Raw genomic sequence first — 15,021 nt, forward strand, 5'->3', positions numbered from 1 at the left:
TGCAAAATTCAGACTTGTGTAGTGGCTCTTGCGTTAGTACTGTGTTCTGTCATTTTGTGTTTCTCTCCTATTCTCACTGCAGTTAATTGCACGCACGTGTGTGTGTGTGTGTGTGTGTGTGTGTGTGTGTGTGTGTGTGTGTGTGTGTGTGTGTGTGTGTGTGTGTGCACGCTGTTGCTTGACATTAGAGAGAGACTTTTACCACAGCATGTGAGACACTGTTTATTACCATATTCGCAGCAGACACTGCTGATGTCATAGCTATAGCAGATCTTTGGATATGCAGTCATCCCACCAGGGCATGGTCAGATACTGGCCTGGAGGTCAGGCAGCAGATGCCCCTTCATTCTGTACAAGACAGATTACAGTGACATGGCTTTTAATCTAGCTATATACATCATGGCATGGTTTGTAAGCCCTGTGTTATCTTGCTGAGAAAATCCTGTGCTGTCTACAGCTGCTGCATGTGTCTGTTGACGTGCATGCAAGAGAGAGCATTATACTGTATTACTGTTCTGATGAGGTTTAACTACAGTGCTGTCATACAATCTTAAGATCTGAATATGATGGCATGACTTATGATGTGCACCATACGTTTGTCCTTGAAAGTCATTAAAGAGAGAAGTTTAGTAATGATGCACATTGCAGTTTCTGACTTCACAGCCCTTACAAGAGCATTCACTACACAGTTGTGAAATTTTGCTTCTGTCAACCGTCCTTTCCAAGGCCAATATACGCTCAAAGTAAAATGAGCAGTTCAACAACAGCAAATGCAGATATACTAAGCACTAAAAGTTAATTGTGCACTCTGAACATCAGACACAGTTGTTGTATCCCGGAATCCAGAAGATAGAAAACAATGATGTGGCACATTTATCATCATTTACAGAGGGTGGTGTCTGTGTCCCTAACACAAAAGATTGGCGAGTTTGTGTGTGAGTAAGAAGGATTAGAAGTCCGACATTGGGACAAAGCAACAAATGGCCAGTTAGTTAAAATGTGTAACTGGTGTGTGTGTGTCTGTACGAGTCCTCCTAGCTCTACAGCTTGGTCTGTTGGACAGGTGTGAGCCAGGCTTGGTATAGGTGGCAGTTCATTGTTGTACCCGAACACGAGAACTGGCTCTACCAGGAATTGCACTGGCACCTCCATGCCCCAAGGTTGGATGCAATGCTGCTACCTGAACGTGACTGATATCTGCCCTTCACTGGGATGCTCAGGACCCCATGGAGCCATGTCTGGGTTTGGACAGCACACTCACTGAAGGAGCAGTGAAAATACTGCGATTTATGGGAGTGTGATCGAGCATAGCCACATTGGCTGAGAGCAGATTATGTGGCTGACCTACACCCATGAGGATGCCATTCCCCTCCCAGCAGACATTCCATCACACTCTGCTTGTTCCATAACAGACACCCCTTGTTTTAACATGTCTTTCATCTGATCCAATGAATCTGCAACATGGTGGAGGCAGTCATGCATGTCAGACTGTGCAACATCCACAACCCTGAGCATTTGTCTGGAACACCTATGGGAATGTGCCTGTGTCAACATGATGGCCCTAAACATGCGGTGGCACAGGAAGTGACACCTGCACCAGGTGGAGGATGGACAGCAGGCCCTCTCTGAGCACTCCTATCAATCCTAATGTATGGCACCTTTCGCCAGACTCAATGGGCACTGAAGCCAGAGTAGCCACATTTCCCTGCTTAATGTCCTTGCTCTCTGCCTGTCCGGTATCTGTGGGCTCAGTGGACTGAGTAGGAGTAGGCCTACTGGCTGTGTCCAGTGAAATGCAGGGGATGGCTGCATATCAACCTCTGTGTCAGATTCAACCTCTGCAGCCCCCCAACTATGCTTCAAGTTTGGCCACCATCATCCTCAGAGTCTGCTGATACACTGACATCAGGTGGCACAGGACCCACACTCCCACTGTCATGATCACATGTGATAAAAAGCAAGAAACACAGGAATACATCTAATATCTGCAGTATAGTGCAGTACATGTTAACAAATTAGCAGTGCTGCTACTATTACAAGACAGTGCAGCAGTACACACAACAGGCCTGAGATCAAAATCGCACACTACAATGTTTCTTTAAATTGTTCAACAGTACTGACATAAAAAAATATTTGCCTTACCATTTGCAGGAGATGTACTGTGCTGTACCCTAGATGGTCCTGGAAGAAATTAAGCAAAAGGTAAGGGCGACATCATCACAGTTAACAAGTATTGCAGGGGGTAATGTGTTTTCTGTGACTGACAACTACAACCTAGGTTTATAACTGTAGCAGTCTTCAACCCCCCCCCCCCACAAAAAAGACATGTAACACACAATTAACGTATTCACTTCAATTGTGTTACTGTACACGAGTATTCAGCTGTTGTGATAACGAAGCCTACCTGGAAGCTCCTCCTGAGACGTGCTTGCTGTCTCAGAAGGTGTGTTCATATTCAGTACGTGCTGATGTCCTTCAAGGATGCATCTGCAGTCCTAACAAATGGGTTGTCCTGGCCTCAGGCAGCCCTTGATCCGGCCGGTTCAAAGTCTGGGGGTCTGGCCTCTGCTGATCATCGCACTTCACGGCGTGCCATAGCTAGTTTTCAAGTGGGCATCAAGCGGCGCCATTTCCCCCATCCTTCCCATTTCTTTCTCTTGCCGAAGAAGATACCAAGCAGTAGTTGGCAGTCAGTGCCGGCCAGTCAGCTACTACGAAGACTTCTAAAAGCTATAAGTAAAGTGGACTCACCTCTTGGGGACTCTTGTCAGAAAAAAATGAAAAAAAAAAAAGTGAATAACTGTTTATAAAAGGGAAAACTCTTACTCCCTGGACCTCTTACCTACCTCCCCCACTGTTTAGGCTTGCAGCGGCAGCTAGCTTTCTTGTCAGCCTGTGCTTCCTTCAACCGTGCGGAGTTGAGGGACGCTGGTCGGAGTTTGCAGGTTTCGGCTCCGCCCGCTTTTTCGCGTCCTTTGCCCAGCTCCAGACTCACTTCAAGCAAAAAGCTAAACGACACTAAAAAAGTTCGGCGTTTCTTCATTAAGCCGGGCTGCGGGGTTTTTCTAAACCGCGATTTTTCGGCCGACAGTTTGTCCCGTTTCGGCCTTGGCATGCTGTTCTAGGGCCTCTTCCAGCTTTCCAAAACCGTAGGCCTCTTCCAGCATGGCTGAATCTGCTACGGAAAATTCAGGTGCTACTACTGTTTCCCCTTATTTATCTAGATACTATCCTCTTTATGGCTATCTCACTGCTGCCTTTGGAGCTGCTAGCCCCCTAGGGCTAAGCAGCTAAGGCCTTCAGCCCATAAATAAACTCAAAAAACCCCAAAGGCCAGCCTGCTCTATTTTCCCCTCCCACAGGCCTTAGCTCTTCATTTCTTTGCTCAGGCCTGACCAGTCTCTGCCCTCCTTAGCTGAGAGCTCAACCCAGAGCCATTCTTCTCTCCAGTCTCTACCCTCCTCCAGATGATACTTCAAATACACAGAGCCGGCCTAATCCTCCAGAAGGCCCATATTCTCCATAAGAGGACTACAATTCCTGAGGATTCTCTTATTCCTCTCCTTTGGAGGAATTTTCTTTTGGGAATGATTCCATACCAAGCAGGGCCCCTCCCTTCTGAATTCTCTCAGGGGAAACCTTTGGGGAAATGATTCACCACATTTACATGCATACGCCAGGGCTTTTACTTCGCAGAGAAAGGGTCTGCATTTGGACAATGCTTTACTCACAATATAGCCTCAGCTGCTATTCCCTCTAGATGCCCCTGAGTTGTGGAGACATTATCATCTGTATAAGGCTCTATTGCAGATCTCCGCCCACCTTTTCCTGACATCCTGAAACTATTTTACAGCTGCCTCTGCCAAACCCCCCCCACACTGAATGCAGATCCCTGAACTATTTCCAAGGGGCCCAAAGCCAGGGGCGTCTTCTGCTCGGCTAGCCTCTTAAATTGTCTCAATCTAGGCATTTCATGTCAAATTCAGTTAGAGATGGGCACACCTAGGGCCTCTCCTGTGAGCTCTCCAGCATAACGTAGTATCAGGAATTCAACATAGATCTAAGTCCCTTCAGGATTTGGTACATAATCATTTATGTCAAAGTAAGCTTTTCTTTAAAGCTACTTTTAGATGCAGGTCAGCTTCCAGAATGGTTTTATGAACTGGTATGCATCAGAGGCTTCCCCTTTAGGATCAGCTAAATGAAATAGATGCTAAGTGATCAGAAGCTATGCATGGTTTGTTTGGAAAAAGTGTTGAAGACCAGTTAAAAGAAGGTGTCAGAAAGAGCCCCATGGAAAGCAAAGTTTGTTTGTCTCCTGCACAGCAAGTTTCTTAAGAAGGTTAGTCCTTTCCAATCTGTCCAGCTTCCTCAGGAATTAAAAACTGGTCCAGAAGCACGAGGTAGAGAGGAGGCAGAGCGTCAAGAGCAGGTGTGCAGCAGACACCACCAGAGCACACTAGGGGCGTCACCAGCGCCCAGGAGAGGCAGCCACTAATCCAGAACACGCCTCAGGGGGCTGTGGCAGCTCCACAGCAGCCTACCAGGGACGCACAGATTAGGCGTAAAGCTGTCTGGTGAGAAAGGAGAATGATTTGGCTCTGCTTTTACAACAAGTGGAACAACTTCACTTTACAGGCTGCAAATAGCTAGCCAGAGGAATGCCAAGGAAGAGGACACACACCTACAGTATGATTACACAGCTCAGAGAGGATCTAGGACTTACACTTCCATAGGTCTATAGAGGGAAGAGAGGTAATGGAAATGGACCAAGCTTTCCTCTTACAAGAAAGGGTACAAAGGGCTACCTACCAAAAAGACTATCCTCAAATTATCTAAATCAATTAACCATCAAACAAGGGACAAGGCAATGGAAACCCTACTGTCCTGTCTCCAAGAAAGGGAAAAGCATGGAGCCTTAAAGGCTTCTCTGCAGACTGAACACAATAGATCCATGTTCTGACCCCTCTTGAGAACACAGTACAGATTATTTTCTCATTCTGCCAAGATCAGAGGCTAACTCTTCTTCTCTACGAGTCTTGGCGCATCACTAATTGCCCATTACAGGCCACTCAAATTGCAAATTATCACCTAATTGCAGAGGATCAGCATTCACACTGGCCATTGCCTTAACGAAAGACTGCAACAAAAGAAGCATTTAGACAAATGCACAAAAAATTGCTAAATTTATCTGCACCTGGATTCAAATTTATCCATAAATGGACCCAAAGGACCAACAAACAGACTAACTAGAAAGGTAAACCAAAGCATTCAAAAAGAACTTATGACATTAAAGAAGCCCAGCACCTCACAGTCCCCTTTCAATACAAGCAACAACTACTATTCCAAAAGGGAGCACCAAACCAGAGCAGAAAGGACACATCAGAAAAAGCATCGGTTCCTGGCATCAGAAATCATAGATTACATAACATCTAGTTGCACACTCTGAGGAGGGTGGAGAACCAGCTATACAGCAAGGAAAATCAAACACAGCCTAGGTTACAAAATTCAATAATTTCAATTAATTCCCTGGATGCCCAGGTGGTGGCTAAGAACAAGGAAGTGAACAGGGAAGGAATTCCTGGTCTCCTCACACTATCAGCCTAGAAACACAACCGGACATAATCTCCGGTTGGTGCACAAGATGTCCAGAAGCATACCAGGCCCAGACCAGGAACAACCAACTGTAACTTCCAAAGACCTCAGATGCTTCCAAGAAAATTCCTGGACGCCTCCATCAGGTCATTGGGGGGGCAACAGGGTCATTTTGTACATACAAGGCTTATGTGCCACAAGGTAGACTATATCACATACAAATCAGGCCACACATTATGCTATAAGCACAATGGAGGTGGTCCTCGACATCTGGAATGTGGAGGGTCATTTGCTCATTGGACGGATAACACTCAACAAAACCACATATATGTATGTAAACAGGGAAAGACACATTCATACCCTTCCATCCAGATGGCCACAGCATCTTCAAATCCTTCCAAATGGAACAAAACAGCAACAGGCAGAATTGTGCCAGAGAAAAGCCAATATACTCAGTTCAACCACAAAACCTGCTACTTGCTACTTCCAACCACTCTGCTGGAAAGACTCCTTCCCTATCTTCAAAAAGATCAAACCAAAACCATCATGCCCAAAAACCTCTTTACGATGCACACAATGTTCAAACTCAAGATCAAAAAATCCTTCAGAATCACATACCTAGAACTTGAGCAGCAGGTGGACTCCCTCTCCTTCATATGGGAGTGAATGACGGGAGACACGCGTAGCCCTCACCTCTTATCTTGACTGCTGCTACTGAACATCAAAGAAGATCACAAAGGATCATTTTGAAACCTCTAGCTAGCTCATTAGCACCTTGGAGGCAAACTACTGCAAAGTCTGGTTATCTTTTGTTTGGCCCCATGGAGGCTCACTCAAACAGAAGCACAGAACACTTTAAAGCAAAAATCCCAAAAATTCAACTTGAAAAACTGGGTACATAGCTGCTAGAAAAATACATAAGGCAAAAATATACTAGGACTTATTACAAAATGTTCTGTCACTTATCTTTTGGGCCTGCATCACCAATCACAATGAAATAACATGGATCCTCCAGTCTTAAGATATCTCCTTTCAGGCTTTTTTCAGGATATGGTGTCTCATCAGCAAAAATACAATTATAACCAAGGGTGCCTAGCTTAGACTTACTTTTCCACAATGGTCTGTCTTACCCCTCTGAAACAATTCAGAACATTAAAATTCTCCAGCAACTGCACATGAATCCTCATTCTTCGCTAGGACTCAGTTACTAAGGTTTCTGAATACTATTAAAAATGTAAAATGGTAGCATCTTAAACAGGATCTACCATGGCCTTGATGTTTGTCAAACTTATGTTTAGCAAAAAAGTTAGTCCAGGGTTAACAGCAGCAATAGCAATACAGGCACCAAAAAACTGCCCCAACCTAGGAACAATCACACCCAGCTACCTAGAATTGGATGCCTTTAACAATACGCTGCTACCTACACAACTTAAGATCAATTACCAGGATAGAGCCAGCATCTTCCCTAACACTATACAGAAAATGGAGGAAGTGCAATCTCCAATAAATCACAAACAAGAAGCAAACAACTCAAATTAATTTAGATTTTGCCTCACAAGGCATCAGAAAGAAGTTTTGGCTGCATACCTCTCCACACAGGCTACAGCCACTGCACTTGGAGCTATGAGGTGGCTACCAAGAGAGCAACTGACCAGAGGCTTATACTATATGCAATAGGGCTTGCAGCTGCTGCAAACAACATCTCTTAAAATGGAAAGATCCAGTGCAATTGCCTGCTTGGTTGCCTTCTCTATGGAAGGCAAACTCAGAATTGCCTCCTTGACACTCATCCCACATGGGCTACAGTCACTATTACAACCTTCTCTTGCAGGTGAGCATACTTGAAAGACATTTTAGAGGCTGCTACTTGAGCTCCGCATAATGTCGGTATACATCCTATGATACCTTTTACCCAGCTTGCTCCCAGGTTGTGCCACCACTGTTGTTTTGTGAAGGGATCTTAACTACACCCATTCTGGTTGTCTGTAATAGTGTATAAATGTTTATATTTATACATGTTTATTTCAATTTGCTCTCTAGCATCTCAGAAACATTTGCATTTATCCAAATGGTAGTTTTCCTGGGCCTATAAATGTAGAATAATGGAGAGTGATACTGAGAAAAGTCAGGATTACCACCCTCCCAGATCTGTTTGTGGTACTCCGGGGTATTTGCATTTCTTGTAGCTTGGCAGGCTTAGCCTGGTGTATTTGTTTGCATATATGTATATGTGGAGGAGGCAGAGTTTGGCCTCTATGTTTGGAACTTTCTGCACTCTCCTGGGAGCTGTCAATCACTGATATTGGCCAGGAACTGTTCATTGTGGGTTAGTGGGGGTTCTCTAGCAGGCCCTCCCTGGTAGTCATATGGTCACAGCCCACTGCAGCTGCTCGCCTGTATGCAGTAGTGGTCAAGTCAGTGCCCTGTGGCACACCTGTTTGTATGTTCTGCCGTGGCCACCAACAGCAATGAGGTCTTGTACAATCTGCTGCCACATTCTCATACTCGTGCCATATCTCCCTGTCCCCTTTCCCGGAGAAAAGCAGCATGCTGCACAATCCCATCTGTAATTGCTTGATTTTTTGGTATTAGTGAAGGGGGTGTCTTTGTGGATTGACACGCCTGAGTTGCATGCTTGTAGGTGTCAACAGAATTACTATACACAATTATCACGCAACTGCAAAATAACTGTTTCCAGATAAAAAAAACAAAAGGTAGCCAGTCAGTATTACCCACTGGAGAAACATAAAAGAGACTAGAGATGTGAAATACTAACAGGCAGAATGCAAAAGAAGGAATGTTGAGTAATAAGAACAGTATATCCTTGTTTGTGCTATAACAGTACGTTACCTTTGCTACCTCCAAAAGAACAGTCCATTCTTGTTTGTACCATAACAGTAAATTATCTTTGCTCCCTTGCCAAAAGAACTGGCAGAAACAAAACATCTTTGCTAAAAGTGCTATCAAAGGACCTGTCCCTGAAATATCTGTACATATTTATTACGCAACATTCCGTTTTCATATATTGTCACTCATGTGTACCTCTGAAATAGTATGACAAAAATGCCCTTGCCATCAGTACACTTCTAACTAATGCATACACATAAAAGTGTAAAAGCCTTAGCTTCAGATTATTCTTGTGTACATTCCAGGATATGCAGAAAGTAGGTGACAAAATGGGAGCATACCTGCTGAAGTTCAGTACTCATCTGTACACAGATCCTGCAGAAGCGTTTTTACACTCTTCCAAACATATACAACTCTCCTCACCATCAGTTTGGCTAGCTACATGTTTGCCTTTTTATAGTGGTGTAGATTATTAATTGATTGAGTCTGTCTTTGTGTGTGTTTTCATAGATGCTAATTACAGCATAAGCAGCTGAATTGCATGCTAATCAACCAATCCAATGTGGTGGAGCTTTTCAACAATCTGTAAAGCATCCATGTAGACTCCATGTTTTTTCCTGCAGATGTCAACATTTTCGGAGTACAGACACAGTCTACTCAGACAGACTGTTAGGGACTGCTGCTGCTTTAATCCATTTGTATGTTCTAGAGGCTGAAGCCAATGCTGCTGCTGCTGCTGCTGACAATAGGCCTAGGCTAAGAAGAAGAGTTTTCACGCCATATTTAACTTATCACAACCTACATAAGGTGGAAATTGTACTGGATGGACAGGGACACACTATAGGAGCTCAGTGAACTTTGCTGCCTTCAACTCTGAGCCAGAACCCATCTCAGTGGAAACTAAGGTATGTGTAGACCTTAGAGTCTTAGCCACAGGTACATTTGAGAGACCAACAGGGACATGCTGGGGGGTGTCACAGGCATCAGCATCCAGGATGCTATGTTCCAACATGCCAGTAAGTACATATATTTTCCGTGTAGCTCTGAGGAGAGGGTCAGAAATAAGCAACAGTTCTACTGGGTAGTGCACTACCTTAAAGTACTAGATGCCATAGATTGCACGTGTGTAGAAATTCCTCTGAGGAGCAGGGTAGGCTCTACATTAACAGAAAGGACCGTCACTCTATCAACTGCCGAGTCATGTGTAATGCCAAGGGAATTATCTTGAACGTCTGCGGGCAACCATGGCAGTTACCAAGACTCTCGTATCTGGCACACCTCCCAACTGTACCAGATGTTTGTTAGGGGAGATATCCCCCAGGGTCATTTGCTGGGGGATGTAGGCTGTGCACTGGAATTGTGGCTGATGACACCCATCAGAAATGCACTTACACCCCCAAAAGAACAGCACAATGAGGCCCACGCTCAAACCAGAAATGTCATAGAGCATGTGTTTGGGCTGCTGAAGTCACTGTTTCGGTGCCTAGATAAATCTGGGGGAGCCCTGCAATACAATCCATCGGCATATACAGAAATCTTCACATTATGTGCCATGCTACACAACATAATCCTGAGGAAACCGCTGCTGCAGGATCAGCAAGGGGAAGGGGCGGCACATCCCACCACCAATGCCAAGGTCACCACAGTCACACCCAGATGAGGAGTTAGAGTGAAACATCAGCTGCTGTGGGGGTGTAGGCAGATATGGCATGCTCAGTATGCCCTTGCATTAGCTAAGAGACGATGCATAGCACACTCGCTCACTGCCTAGTGGTCTAAAACCTTCGTCCTACTCGCATACATATATTAACATTGATGGCAGGCAACTCGCGCAGCCTCTACCTCCTCCTGTATTGGCTGTGTACTGCTTGCATCAGACATTCAGTCCTGAAGTAACAGTGTGGCAACTATTGCATTTATAAGGTAAGTCCTGAATCTGGAGTGTACTGTTTAATAATATTATGGCACATCCTTGTATTTCATTACTTGGTACAGTAAGCAAGTAAAAGGTGGGAAATTTGTACAGAAATTAACTTAACATGCGACAGCAGAGACTTGTTTGCCTTGTGTGTCTATTAGTAAGTAGTAGGCCTCAGACGTCAGATTCACACAGTCAGACCTGTCAAAAGTACTTCTGATCACTGCATGCCCTCAGTTTAGCACCATACATTTCTACTGGAAAATCAGTAGAGAGAGAAGGTAGAAAGTAATGATGCACATTGCAGTTTCTGACTTCACAACCCTTACAAGATCAAACAGGCAGGATGCAAAACAAGGAGAGTAACAAGAGCAACCTATCCATGTTTGTGCCAGACCAGCAACTCACCTTTCCTCCCCCCAAAAGAACAGTCGATGCTTGTTTGTGCCATAGCAGTAACTTAACTTTATCCTTCCCAAAAGAACAGTGTACCCCGTTTGTGCCATAACAATAACTCGCCTTTGCTGCCCCCTCCCCTAAAACCGCATTCTGTGCTTGTTTGTGCCATCCAGCCTGCCCTTCAGTTGTTGGCAACTGCACATCATATTATTCACAGTTAATATTCTCACACATTTTAAGGCCAATGATATAGAATGGATTACACATTGCATGTGCCAGAGTACTGGTAAGGTAATTGATGAATGACCAAGAAACACAGAAAGGTAAGACAGAGTTGTATATTTGCAAGCAGTAATCATAACAGGTTGTGTGATCACCAAGTGCACTACGTCCGAATATAATGTACAAATAACAGTTTATGGTTTGATGTCGGTGTACATTCTGTTGCAATTGGTTGTGTGAAGAATTACTTTAGTTCTTTGCTGCAAAGCTGTTTATGTGAGAAAGATAGATAAGGCACCCATCCTGTTTTCTGAAGGTGCATTGCAGTGAGAGTTGAAATCCAGACCTATGTAGAAATATCTTATTTGTACTAACATTTTCGACTGTGTATGTCATAGATTGCTTTTCACATTTCAAGTATTTCTCCCTAATTTTTACTGGATAAGTAGACCACCCAAAAAGCAGACAGCCAAAATAAAAACTGGATGCATTCAATCATTGTTATTGCCTGTGGCAGCAGATATAAGTGTAGGGCTGGCTTACAGATGGCCCTGGGTTCTAGTACAGCATATGCAACCTTTGTTTTACAGTTGTGGCCTTGCAGTTTATAGCAATGAACTGAAACAGGAATGTGAACAGTTATTTCATTTCTTGTGGCAACAGTTGTTAGTGTAGAACTGTCATGGGTATGGTCCTGAGTTCAAATACAGCATATTCCATTCACTTTTTTACTGTTTTTTTTCACTTTCCATTATAGTTACTCTCACTTATAACACTCAACATAGTGTGCATAATATTAGTTATATGTATGAGGGCTGAGACATTTAATATTGTCAGTTAACTCTTGTGTTAAGAGTTGGGTTATGACTCGCACTGAACGTTAATTTGCCAAAGGAAAAATCTTCATTACATACACAGTGCTCTCCAATTTCTACAGTTCACATGCTTACACAAGAAACTTATTCTGTTAAGCCAAGGGCATTATTCTAGATAGTCACCTATACAAAAGTAAAAGAAAACATCTCAACTCTACATACATTATAATTGGTGCAATTTTACACCCCATCCACCATAGCAACAACCCACGATTGCAGCAAATTAACTAGAATAATCTTTTGTCCACCCTTTCTTCCCTTTTTACATTATAATGCCAACACTTCTTAAAACTAAAAAAAAAGTGTACTTTAGTATCTTTATCGCCTACAACAATCATTGAAAATGCTTTACTATAATACATGCATTTTATATAATGAAATGTTTTATACAAATACTGTTAAGAACAAAAAATTGTTTTGCTTACAGTTACTTCCCAACTTTGTGTCCTTCCGAACAGTAATGACTTGAAGTGAGGTATGGGTATATGCCTTTCAGTCCCCCCACAAGTTTAACAAAGTTAACAAAAGTCCAATCTTTCTCAGCTACTGTTCCTTGTAAAACCATACTTGACAAGTGTGACTGATTTATAACCTCACATTTGTTCACTAATTTCATTGCTGATGGTTGTGTGTCCCTTTTCATCTTCATCTGCAAACCCCAGACTCTGGTTGGAGTCCAAGGTACTCCTGATTTTTCTAGTCAACGCCTGTGCACTTTTTTCTGTATCTGAAGTATTTTTGTCTAGAAAATTGGAAAATGTTTCACTGGCAAAGTTTCTCAGTGAGCTTCCTTATCAGAAGAATGAGAAGCAAAGTCCTGTTCCGTTTGATGGATCACTTTTTGTTGCACAAACTTTTGTATTTCCTCCTTAGCCAGTTCTGCATCAAAAAATGACTTTGATCCTCCAGGAAAAAAAAAAATCTGAAGACAGCTGGATACAGCAGCTTGAATCTCACACCTGGGTCTTGACATTCCCTGATCGCTGGAATAAATTTGCTTCTCTTCTGCCTGGTGTGCAGTGAAAAGTCACTTTCCACAACCACTCTACTGTCTCCAGCTTTTAATACGTTGCCCTTCTGCCACAGTTTTGTCAAGATCAACTCTTTTTTTTGCTGGTAGGTTTACATCTCTACTAATAGAGATTTTAGCTGCTTTTTCATGGCCAGTGTTGGAGCATGCACACAATGTGCCCTTTCAATTAATACATCCTGCTATGGAATGCCAGTCTAGTTGCTTATTTGTGCTTTCATAAAATTTAGTAGTCTGTCCTTCCAGTTTCTCTAGTACAGCAGAAAATCTCAGGATGTCATTTTATTCCTGTGTTGCAGTATTCTAGTTGTGGGGATTTCCTGCCCTCAGGCGACTTGTATGTCGGCTCCTATACAAAAGCTTCAGCTTGGCTGTGGCAGCGTACGTGGGACGTCAGACGTGAGGCTATAAACCAGGGGCCTTAAATGTGATGTCTGCATGCACAATCCTCAGAACTTTTCAGCCACAGACCTACGCATCGTACGATTGCTCCTTCACAGACGTCTCATCAGTAAAGCTAAGTAACCCATTGGGTTTCTATTTTTCTTGTTTTGCTAATTGTTATTGCTTAGGCTTGGTTGTTGTAGCCTTTAGCTGATGTCCGGTAAAAAGGGAAAGTGCCAATGTGGGTGCCAGATACCCATAAAGATGCCCATGATGTGTGTTTTTTGCTTAGGCCAGGACCACAACCATTCCTCCTGCTCAATTTGTCAATCATTTGTGCCAAAGACCCTGTGCAGCTGTCTGGCCACTTTAAACCTTTACCTAGAAAACCAGTGCCTAAAACGGTTAGCTCTTAGAATGGATCCCGCTTCAGAAGCCGAACGTGAACCTTCGCGAAAGAAGGCCAAGATTCCTGTCCTGCCACTCTGCTTCCTGATGCCCCAGCTGCCTATCTAGGAGTTGCACAGTCGATGACTGGCACGTCCTCTGAGCTTGCCCAGACACTGATTACCGTCGATGTAGAGGAGGAACCAGTTTCCACATGTATATAACCTACCATCTAAACGGTAAACTGCTTATGCAACACAGAGCTCACCAGGCTTGTGACTCTGCTTTTTATTACAGTGAGCCTAGGCAGGCTCCCAAACTCCAACATAGGTGAGCTGACATTGGCTACACACCACTATTCTCTCTCTGCAGCCCCTACAGTGCCTGTGCCACTTATCAAATATCTGTTGTCTGGGTCACGGTAAGAGATGCTCCTGATGTTTTGAGCATGATTTCATGTCAAAGAACTTTATCAGATGTTTCACAGCTTTGTCAGATGTTTTTGTACAGAACACAGAACTTATAACAAACCCATCCATTTGAAGTATGTCAGATGTGGCTCATCTTTTTTTGAAGTAAAGACCCCGCCCCCCATTTTAATTCTGTGTAATGTTGGCTAGGTTTGAAGTGGTCTGCAGACTAATTGCCTAGCACCTACTTATGAGCCTAATGAGGGGTTACTTGAATTGTCCACCAGCTTGCGTCTGATAGTGTCAGATTCACAGGTAGGCAGTTAGTGTCTAAAAAACAAAAAAGCAAATAAAAATTAAATTAATCAGATAGAAATGTTGGTCTGCATGTTGCTGGAGAGGAAGAGAGTTTAGACAAGCCATGATGTTTTCAGAGCTGTAAAAGACTGGTTAATTAAACCTGAGAATAACATTAGCGGTAAAACTGTTGTGTGCTTAAGAAAATCTATTTTTGTTTTATTTGCACAGAACTGATTTTTGTTGTGCTGAAGTATACTACTCTTGAAGAAGACCAATTTATTTAACCTGTGTGCTGAAATTAATTCTACTGGATTGTGTGCTAAGGTAAGCCACAAGTTGGATGTTAAGCACAGCACTTTGTGTGAGTAATGTAATAAGGTACATTCTAAGCAGTACGTTGCCAGTAAAACTGAGCATTTTCTTCTTCACAAACTGTAGTGTTTTGAACTGAGACCATCCTGTTTTTTAGTTTTCATTTTTCTTTTTTTTTTTTTTTTTTTTGTTGGCTTATCTAAAGTAAACTAAGCTTTGTGTTTGCTAGTGCATAGGGAGTCTGGGTCTATTTACCTGCTTTCATGTCAGCCTTTCAAACTAATGTTAGATTTGAATCCGATTGGTTTGTAATGCCCTGATGTTTGCTGCACAGAACTGTTG

The 15,021-nt window shown here is 43.2% G+C and overlaps 1 protein-coding gene across 12 annotated transcripts in view; it reads left to right on the forward strand.

Annotated features, from left to right (window-relative positions):
- The window catches only part of ADD1 (adducin 1), a 1,467,941-nt gene that overhangs the window by 267,305 nt on the left and 1,185,615 nt on the right, over positions 1 to 15,021 (forward strand). For 11 of the 12 annotated variants that reach the window (XM_044062916.1, XM_044062918.1, XM_044062905.1 and 8 more), the window contains exon 3: positions 14,596 to 14,691. The exons of the other annotated variant lie outside the window; for it this stretch is intronic. The gene's annotated coding sequence lies outside the window, so the exon portion shown is untranslated. The remainder of the gene's footprint in view (positions 1 to 14,595; positions 14,692 to 15,021) is intronic. 12 annotated transcript variants of the gene reach the window in all.

Source organism: Protopterus annectens, chromosome 2.part1 (assembly GCF_019279795.1).
Source record: "Protopterus annectens isolate FY-2018-M chromosome 2.part1, PAN1.0, whole genome shotgun sequence".
NCBI lineage: Eukaryota > Metazoa > Chordata > Ceratodontiformes > Protopteridae > Protopterus > Protopterus annectens.